General features: G+C 33.3%; 1 pseudogene; it reads right to left on the bottom strand.

Annotated features, from left to right (window-relative positions):
* LOC114256263 ((-)-germacrene D synthase-like) overlaps positions 1 to 10,450 on the bottom strand; it is a 296,423-nt pseudogene extending 285,973 nt beyond the window's left edge.
* Between the last annotated feature and the right edge of the window lie 351 nt (positions 10,451 to 10,801).

The raw sequence follows: 10,801 nt of genomic DNA on the forward strand, positions 1-10,801 counted from the left end.
AATTAAAATTGCAAATTAAAGCTTGTGCATAGGTAATTTACTCTTCTTTCATTTGAAACAGTCAATATTCACAAAATCAAACTATAGGAAGCAAACACAAATCCAAAAAACAATACAGATAAGGCAACACAAATCAATTCCTCAACACATCCACTAAACAGTCCTAGTTCCAAATGAATTCTGAAGTAAAAAAACAAACTAAAGCACTAGACATCAAGTTTTTTGGGAGAAACAACATCAGAGAATTTGGAGCTAATTTCTCGTACAAATGCCAATCACCAACCAAAGCTAAACCAAAACCAGATAAGATAAAACCAAAGAATTTGGTGAGTTCGTCATTTTAATCCATTATATCTACTACCATGTCATTGAACTTGGTTTCTAAATTTGATCACCTCTCTAAGGCTTACTATAAGGCTTAGTTGAGGTAGAGCTTTTTCAGTAATTGTTCACTTTGGTTGTTATGCTTCTAGAAGGTATTTAAGGATTTGGAAGCTGGAGTTATTTATGCTCTGATTTTTTAATAATTATCACTAAATAAGATATATCATATGATGATTCATATAAATAGTAATATAAAAAGATAATGAAAAATTAATAACATATAACATTGCTACAAAAAAAAAAAAAAAAAACAAATAAAATACTTTGATGTTTTTTCAAAAAATAGCATACTTCACTGACAAAAAATAAAACAATGTCATCGTGTCCAATTTTTTGCCATACATTCTACATCGTAAACATGGCCATTCTCTTGATGTTAATCACTGAATTTCTATTGATCAACTAATGCAGAGGAAAACTAAAATTACCCAATCTCATAAATTACCTAAATTCGTACATAGCTATAAATTATAAGCACTTGATTCATGTTATGAGTAGTGATCATGGCTGTGATCTTATGGGTACATAAATGACATCTTCCATGCAATTAATCCAATAGGTGACACCTTAGCCAGAGGAAGAAAGGATGGTCCAGATTTGAGAACTTCAGTTGAAAGCCATAGACTCCCTGGCACAGTTCTTTTACCATTTTGAATATTGATTGTCCATATGACCAAGGGACACTACCCATCTTGACTATGTCCTATCATGATGTTGCCACATGCCATCCAAAGGGAAATTCCAGCACATTAGTACCTCTCTTGCTCTCTTTCCCTCTGTCTCTAGAAGTGCTTATAAGAGGGAAGGGGACAAACATACCAACAGCACCCAGAAAAAGAATATATACATATAAATAATAAGGCTTTGTTGGATTAGACTACAATAAATAGTCAGGATTTTATGTGAGAAACTATGTAAGTGGTTTGAAATCCTAAACAATTCAAGAAAAAAGGGAATTAGATGCGAGAGTTTAAAAATTAGACTGCAAGCTTCCTTGGCCAAATGACTTGATAGTCACCAATGCCACATAGTCCTAATAATTCAATTAATAATAAGATAATTAGATTTTGTTTGTGTTAAGTATAACATTACTGTAACTAGATGTTGCCTTGACCATATTTTGTTGCATATCCAACAACAATTTATTATGGCTTACAAGAAGAGACTGTTGTATATGATAGAATAAGAAGAGACAAAAAGACATTCCCCTACTACTTGAATCACTCCAAAAGACCAAAACAATCAAAATTGGCATCCCTTATGGAGTCCATAAGAACTACACATTCATGAGATCACGGGTTTTCAGAAAAGAAATTCAGAACCTTCATGGCTTTAATCCAAGCCAACTCACAACAACTGCAAAGTCCCCACAACACAACAAATTAGGCTTATGGACCATCTTTTTTTTTCCTTTTTTTTTCGAGTCTCTACATCATTAAATTCTCTACAATACTACGTACACAAAATTTTTACTAAAAAATTTCAATGTATGGTTCGGATTCATTGCTTCAACATACAAAAGTTAAATTTGAACCGTACATTAATAATTTTGGGAATAAAATTCTGAGCATAAATTCTTGGTGTTTGGCTTTTCTGTTAAATTATGTGGGTGGGAGGTAATGCAGAACACAGCAGCGCATGAGGATGGATTAGCAAGAGGGTAAGCAGTGGTGCTAAGGACATCAGGGACTAAGGCTGCATTTTATAACTGCAGTTTTTATGGTGATCAAGACACCCTTTATGATCACAAGGGCCTTCACTATTTCAATAATTGCTTCATCCAAGACTCTGTTGATTTCATTTTTGGCTATGGCCAGTCCCTTTATGAGGTCAATCAGACTTATTCTACTACTCTTTTTTCCATAGGAAACTTGATATGCCTTACCCAAACTTACCTAAAATCACACATGAAATTGTATCCTAATTGATCATTAAAACAAGTTGAAAATGAAAAATCAAATATTTCTTGCAAATTTGATTTACAAATGGATTCCACAACTTTTTTATGTTGAAAATGATACACAACAACCTCATTTGGAATGCTATTTCAAATGTATTTCTCAATAGACACAACCATGCTATCATAAATTCTTTGGTCACCCATTCAATTCACAAAAAAAATAGCAGAAAATGCCTCTTCTACTATGGTAGTCCTCCTGATAAGTAACAAAGATGGGCACTTCTAAATTACCACTACTTAAACTGTCTAATTGCTCTCAATTACAATATTCAAACTGAAAATTTATGCAAAATACAAGATGCCCATAAAGAACCAATAACATGGCAAACACATGGAAACTAAGATGAACATAACCTTTGAATACAAAATATAGTCCGAAGAAATCACATATGGGACACTGCGTGTCTCATTAGTTTCAAAAAATTAGGGAAAATATTAATTCTAAAAATTAGGGAAAACAAAGATAGAAAAATAGAGAAATTGAGTGAGAGAGAGGACCATACCTGAAAATAGAAAAATAGAGGAATCGAATAAACAAAGTGCACCTTCTTGCTCATGCAATATGGAAAGCAATGTGTTTCTTAAGCAAACCAAGTACAAAAGCAAACAAAAAGATCATTAAACATGATAACAACTTCATCAACCATAAAAGATATGGGAACAAATATCATCACTTTCTCCTTCAATAAAGTTAATTAATCCAATGAAAAGTTACTAATAACTACGCTCTAATAATTTTCTCTCATGAAATAAGCAAAGAATAAAACATCGTAAATCTTCCAAAAAGAAATTAATCAAAATTTATTTATAATGAAAACAAAATCATGAAACCCCTGAATCAAAAGGGCAAGAGGAAAAAAAAAAACTAGTTCCACAGATATTGGGACAAAAATTTCACAGGAATTAATTGCAATTTTTTTATAATGAAATGATGAAACCCCTAAATCAAAAACATAAAATCACAAATCACCACAAATTGACAAATATATATATATATATGTGTGTGTGTATACACAAACAATAACAATGAATTCAATCAAGTTTAGTGAATGTAATAAAAGATAAAGAAGAGATGTAGAACAAAAATGAAGGTGAAAAGAAAAAATTAATGGAGTAAATTACACAAACACATATATAAACCATGAAACAAAGTAGAGATCTTTTACTTGAGGGAGTCGAATTGGGAGATTAAGAGCGAATTTGGAGATCACAGAGGGTCGTCGATCTAGAGCATCAGATTCAAGCATTGAAGATCAAAAATAAAAATAAATAAATAAAGTGAGAGAGAGAGAGAGAGAAGAGAATAATCCATGATCCCTTTCCCTATCCAAAGGTTGAGGGGAACCCTGAATTCACAAAGACACTTCAAGTATCAAAAGAGAACAAAATATACATAAAGGAATAAGTAAATATGATTAAAACTCTGAAATCCCAACCCAAAGAGTACCATTAATTAAAACCAAATTCGCATGCCAAAAATATATATATATTAAACAAAGTTCAAACATTCAGATACTTGTAAACATCAACAAATAGAAATTATGTACAGATTTGCATATGTTAACGAACCTGGATCACCAATTCTCGGGTAGGGCAGATACAGAGCGCCTGAGGAGCAGTGAGTTTGGGATCAACACGGCTCAACATGCCAAGCACGAAACAAGTAGTCTTGCCAGAACCATTGTGTGCCTGAGCGATCAAGTGCTTGTAAGGAGGGTTCAGAATCATAGGCAAACTGATCGTCTGGATCTTACTTGGCCTCTCAAACTTCATCTCCACATATAAACCCTTCAACAAGTCAGCAGACAGATTCAATTCTTCGAACAGGTCTGTTTGGCCTCCGAACAGGTCTACTTGCATACAGGACAATTTCTCTTCTTCCCATTTGAACAGTACTCGAACCATTGTTGAATGCTAGGGTTTTTACAAAGGTAAATAACAGAATTTTCAATCGATTAATGTGAATAAGTGTGTGTATATATATATATATATGAAATATGAATGAGTGATGACTGACCAGAGCTCGTGGAAGACGTAACCGCAAATGGAGATGGATTGAAGGTCTTCGACGATGGGTATGAGATCTTTGTAGCAGATTGAGCATATGGTCTTCGCAAATGTGTTGCCGCATACCATCTCTCCGCCTCTCTCTCTCTCTCCGCTCTCCGTCGTCTGCCGCCGCTCGATCGATTGATAGAGAGGGAGGGATAAGAAGAGATTAGGGTTTTTTGGTTTAGGGCGCGCGGCGGGGAACAGAGCGGGAATGGTAAAAAAAAAGGGGGGGAGGGGAATGGAAAAAGAGGGGGAGGGGGAAGAAAAAATAAAAAAAAAAAAAAAATTAAATTTAAATAATAAAATAACGCTGTTTAATTTATTTATTTTTTGCGACAGGGATTGCCGTCGCCAAAAAATTTTATTTTTTGTTAAAATAAATTTTTTTAAAAAAAATTGTTTTATTTTAGTTACTAAACTTGAAAATTTATTTGTTTCATTTTTATTTTAATGAAAAAAAATTTATTATTATTTTTTATTTGGTAGAAGTAGGGGTAATATTTTAATAAAAAATATTGTAATGGTAGTCGTAGTGGTGAAGTGGCGACCGTGGTAGTAGTGGTGGTAATGAAATGGCATTTGCAGTAGTAATGAAGGTGGTAGAGGAGATGGATGGTGAGAGAGAGAGAGATAAGTGGGAGACAGATAGAGGAGAGACAGAGACAGAGTGGTGAGCGAGAGAGAGACAAAGTGGTGCTAAAAGTGTATTTTCTTGTAGTGGATCGATAAATCGATAGGGAGTTCAGTAAATATAGAATACGGAAGGGAAATAGTGAGCAACGCGAACACAGTGGGGGAGAGAGAGAGAGAGACAAATAGACAGACAGGGGAGAGAAGAGTGATGAGTGAGAGAGAGAAAGAAAAGAAAGAAAGGAAGATAAAAAATAGGTGAAAATACATATATATAGAGAGAGAGAGAGCGAAAAGAGATAAACGAGAGAGAGACCGAAAGAGCGAAAAGAGACAAACGAGAGAGAGACAAAAAGAGATGACCGAGAGAGCGAGAGAGAAAAAAAAAGAGAGAAAAGAGACAGAGAGAGAAGATAGATGAAAGAGATAGAGAGAAGAGAGATGGACGAGAGACATAGAGAAAAATAGAGAGACAGACAAACAAAGAAAAGTGATGAGTGAGAGAGAGAAAGAGAAGAGAGACAGAGACACAAAGAGAATGAGAGAGACGGACAGACAGAGAAGAGTGATGAGTGAGAAAGAGAGAGAAGAAAGACAAAGACACATAGAGAAAGGGAGAGACAGTCAGAGGAGATGGAGTGGCAGTGGTGGAGGAGAGATAATGATAGTAGTAGTGGTAGTAGTGGTAGTGGTGGTAGTGGAGTGGTAGTGATGATGGTAGTAATGGTAATCGTAGAGGTGGAGTGGCAATAGTGGTAGTAGTGGTGGTAGTGAAATGACATTTGCAGTAGTGGTAAATGTGGTAGAGGAGATGGGTGGTGAGAGGGAGAGATGAGTGAGACATAGATAGAGAAGAGAGATAGAGAGACAGAGACAAAGTGATGAGCGAGAAAGAGACAAAGTGGTTGCTAAAAGTGCATTTTCTTGTAGTGGATCGATAAGGAAAATGCCCTAGATTCCTAGTGGGATTGACCCCCACCACCCTTACTGTTTTTCGATTGGTTCAAAAAAATTTATTTATTTATTTATTTTCACTCTTGCTCTCACAGCCCCCCACGTGGAAGTAGGGGTGCTGAGGGTCACCGCCCACTGAGGGTTCCCAACATGGTTGGATCGATAAATCGAGAGGGAGCTCAATAAATAGAGAAGAGATGAGGGAGAGAGTGAGTAAGGCGAACACAGTGAGAGAGAGAGAGATAGACAGACAAACAGACAGGTAGACATAGAAAGAGAAGAGTGATGAGTGATAGACAGAGACAAAGACAGCGAGAGAAAGAGATAAAGATAGACAAAGAGAGAAAAAGATAGAGAAAGAGTGGGACAGAAAAACAGAGCGAAACAAGAGATGAGCAAGAGATAAACAAAAAAAGGGAGAAAGAAAGCGAAAAGAGATTAACGAGAGAGAGACATAGAAAAAGAGAGAGAGAGAAGAGAGATGAACGAGAGAGACAGAGAGATAGAGAGAGAGAGACAAAAAAAAAGAGAGAAACAAAAGATGTTCGAGAGATAGACAAAGAGAGAGGGAGAGAGAGAGAGAGAGAAAGAGATAGAGAGAGAGAAAAAAAATAGCGAAAAGAGATAAACGAGAGAGAGACAGAAAGAGAAGAGAGTTGAGCGAGAGACACAGAGAGAAATAGAGGCAGACAGACAGAGAAGAGTGATGAGTGAGAGAGAGACAGAGAGATAGAGAGACAGAGACATAAAGCAAAAGAGACAGACAGACAGACAGACAGAGAAGAGTGATGCGTGAGAGAGAGAAAGAGAAGAGAGACAGAGACACAGAGAGAAAGAGAGAGAGACAGACAGATAGACAGACAGAGAAGAGTGATGAGTGAGAGAGAGAAAGAGAAGAGAGACAGAGATAGAGACAGAGAGACAGGAAAATGAAAAAATTGATGAAAAGAGAAATGTTATATCAAAAGAGTAAGACGGCGTCCTTTTTTTTTCTTTTTTTTTTATGATAGAAAAATACCATTCAGTGTGTTTGGTTTGAGTTTTCTGAATTAAGTTTTTTGAAAACTGACTTTTTTGGTTTTCGTATTTTTTTGTTTTTAGTGAATATTTTTTAAATTTAAACATTTTTTTTACTTTTTTAGATGCACCTTACTTAGATGTATCTAAAAAGTAAAAAATTTGTGAAAAAATATTTTAAAATTTTAATAAATGCATAAAAATACAAAAAATGTACTAAATTTTTTTTTTTTTTTTGTATTTTTGGCATTTAGTGAATTTTTAAAAGTTTTTTTTTACAAATTTTTTACTTTTTAAGTGTATTTATGTTAAGTGTGTCTAAAAAGTAAAAAAATGTTTAAAATATTAAAAAAAAAATTAGTAAAAACAAAAAAAATACGGAAAATAAGAAAATGTATTTGGTTGTGATTTCAAATCACAATTCCACACCTTAATTCAAGCATGGTGTTTGGTTGTGATTCTCAAATGATGTTTTGAGAACTCTACATAGAACACCTGCGTTGTTCTGTTTTTGACAGACACGTTTTTCCTTTTGTTGGGGAAAATCTTGCTTGGCGGGACGTCCGGCCGGTCGTCCGGCCGGCTGTCCGGAACAGTAATTTTTTTTTTTTTGCAATTGATTTATATAATCGAAAAAAATATTTTCTAAAATTTTTAAAATTTTTTATGTGCTTTAAAATAATTTTGAGTTGTATGTTTAGTTATGAGTTGTAAATTTCTATATCACATATCAAATGTCACATCAACAATTCCCCACTCAAATTAAAACTCTTTTCAAAACTCTTTACCAAACAAATTTTTTACACTCAAATCATAATTCAACAACATACAAACTCAAAATACAACTCATACTCTCAAATTACATTTACAAAACACAACCAAACGTAGGCTAAAATTTTCAGAAAAGTGTTTTTTGAAAAATGGAAACAAGCAAGGTGATTGCATTTATTTAAACCATTTTGTAACTATATATATGCAGACTCAAAAAGTCACATTTTTTTGCGACGGCAAGTTGTGCCGTCTCAAAAAGGCACATTTTTCGGGACGGCAAGTTGTACCGTCTCAAAAAGTCACATTTTTTTTTTGCAAGACGACAAGTTGTGTCGTATCAAAAAGTCATTTTTTTTACGACGGGAAATTATGCCGTCTCAAAAGGTCAAATTTTTTGCGACGGCAATTGTGCCGTCTCAAAAATTCATATTTTTTTTACGACGACAACCTATGCTGTCTCAAAAAGGCACATTTTTTTGCGACAGCAAGTTGTGCCGTCTCAAAAGGTCACATTTTTTGCGACGACAAATTGTGCCGTCTCAAAAGGTCACATTTTTTGCGACGGCAAGTTGTGCCGTCACAAAAAATGACTTTTTGCGACGACAAATGTGCCGTCACAAAAAGTTCCGTCTCATAAGCCCACTTTTCTTGTAGTGTTACTTAAAAAGTGTGATTAAAAAGTAGAAGTGTATATGAAATCACACTTTAATTAAAAAGATGTGATTAAAAAATATATAAATAATCACACTTTAATTAGAATGTGTGATTAAAAAATATATATATAATCACACTTACTTAAAAAGTGTGATTAAAAAGTAGTAGTGTATATACAATCACACTTTAATTAAAAAGGTGTGATTAAAAAATATATAAATAATCATACTTGTTTAAAAAGTGTGATTAAAAAGTAGTAGTGTATATATAATCACACTTTAATTAAAAGGTGTGGTTAAAAAATATATAAAAAATCACACTTTAATTAGAATGTGTGATTAAAATATATATATATAATCACACTTACTTAAAAAGTGTGATTAAAAAGTAGTAGTGTATATACAATCACACTTTAATTAAAAAGGTGTGATTAAAAAATATATAAATAATCACACTTTAATTAGAATGTGTGATTAAAAAATATATATATAATCACACTTGTTTAAAAAGTGTGATTAAAAAGTAGTAGTGTATATATAATCACACTTTAATTAAAAGGTGTGACTAAAAAATATATAAACAATCACACTTTAATTAGAATGTGTGATTAAAAAATATATATATAATCACACTTGTTTAAAAAGTGTGATTAAAAAGTAGTAATGTATATATAATCACACTTTTAATTAGAAGGTGTGATTAAAAAATATATATATAATCACACTTAATTGAAAAGTGACATAAAAAATAAATATTATCACACTCAATCAAATTAAGTGTGATTAAAATATCAATCTAATTTTTTTATCACACTTCCAATAAAAGTGAGATCTTTTTTCTTGTCAAAGTGTGATCTTTAACTATTTTTGTAGTAGTGTGTCCAAATCTGTCCACCACCTGAAATCTGTACCATGAAATAAGATCTATATCGTTAATTTTTAAACGACTTTAGTTTGACTGGAAAGCCTAACAACAATATTACTTATCTAGAAAAATATTTTAAAATACAAAATGTTCAGAATTTGAAATGTGCTGATAATACAAATATCCAATTTAAATTTATACTAGACATTTAAATTATGAGAATTTTCAAAAAATATATATTTTGTGGATACATAGCATTTATGATTGATTAAAGAAGTCACCTTGTGATTTTCCTTAGCTCCCATTGGTGCTTTTTTTTTGCAATAAGTTGAAATATAATTTTGCAAAATTCAGGAGAACTTCATTATGCGAATCATCTTGTTCATAGACAAAGATGTAACATCTCGACTCTAACCTTGTCAAACTATGGTGGATGGGCTGATTCAGAGCATGAATTACTTGTTCTTGAAGATGATTGCTCAAGTTGGGTACCGCAGACTCAAGGTGAGTGGTGGTAAAAGCCAGTGCTTCATCTAGTACATCTTCTCCGTGCACCCTAAGTTGTGTAGAATAAGCTTGACATTCCTCGCACATCACCAATTAAGGATTCATGAATTTTGCCATTGTCGTCCTTGAATTTGTTTAACACATCTGCTTAATACATCCCGACAGACACATGATACATTAGTTTTCAAAAAAATTCATCCGTGGTTGTGTTTGATTGTTATAATCTTGCTTAGATAACCAAAAAAAATCAAATGCATGGCAAATGAGAGACCTACCACAAGAGATGGGATACCCATGTTGTCTAAGTAATCGAAAGGATAGAGCAACAATATAAAGATCGTTGCTGGCTTTATCATCATAATGATCATAAACACGTTGTGAAGTAGCTTCAATCGCACTTTCGAAATGGTAAGCCACACCTAGGCGTTGGAGTGCATCGATGAAGTACAGTTCTGTGAAAGCCGACCATCAGCTGCCAGTAGCATCTTTCTCACTTCTTCTTTCAGCTTTTTTGAAATTGTTGCTCCATTTTCACATCTACTTCCGGCATAAGCATACACTTCAATTTTTGTGTTTTGTTTGGCACATAATTTTATGTGTGATCATTCATTAAAAAATTAGACTGACCTAATAATTTTAGCTACATGATTTAATCATCTTCGTTTTTAAAATAATAATAATAATCCATGGTCTATTTTTAAAAACATATTTATCATCTATTTATTTAAAACACAAATGATGAAATTGTATAGCTATAATTATTAAATTAGTTTCATTTTTTTATGACTTATCTATATAGAAGAACGTAAAAAATGAACAAATCAAATCATCGAAGTGAGTCATGTGATAGGCTTCCTAGATACAAGCAGGTGTGTCCAACATTTTCTCCTAACTTGAAAGAAACTGGACTCATATATAAACACATGGCAAGGATACCATTGAAAATATGTACATAGTAGTAATATATAAACATGGTCCATTGCTCTTACAAAACCCATGTAGTTCACT

This window comes from Camellia sinensis, chromosome 8 (genome assembly GCF_055761805.1).
Source record: "Camellia sinensis isolate YWXY chromosome 8, ASM5576180v1, whole genome shotgun sequence".
Taxonomy (NCBI): Eukaryota; Viridiplantae; Streptophyta; class Magnoliopsida; order Ericales; family Theaceae; genus Camellia; species Camellia sinensis.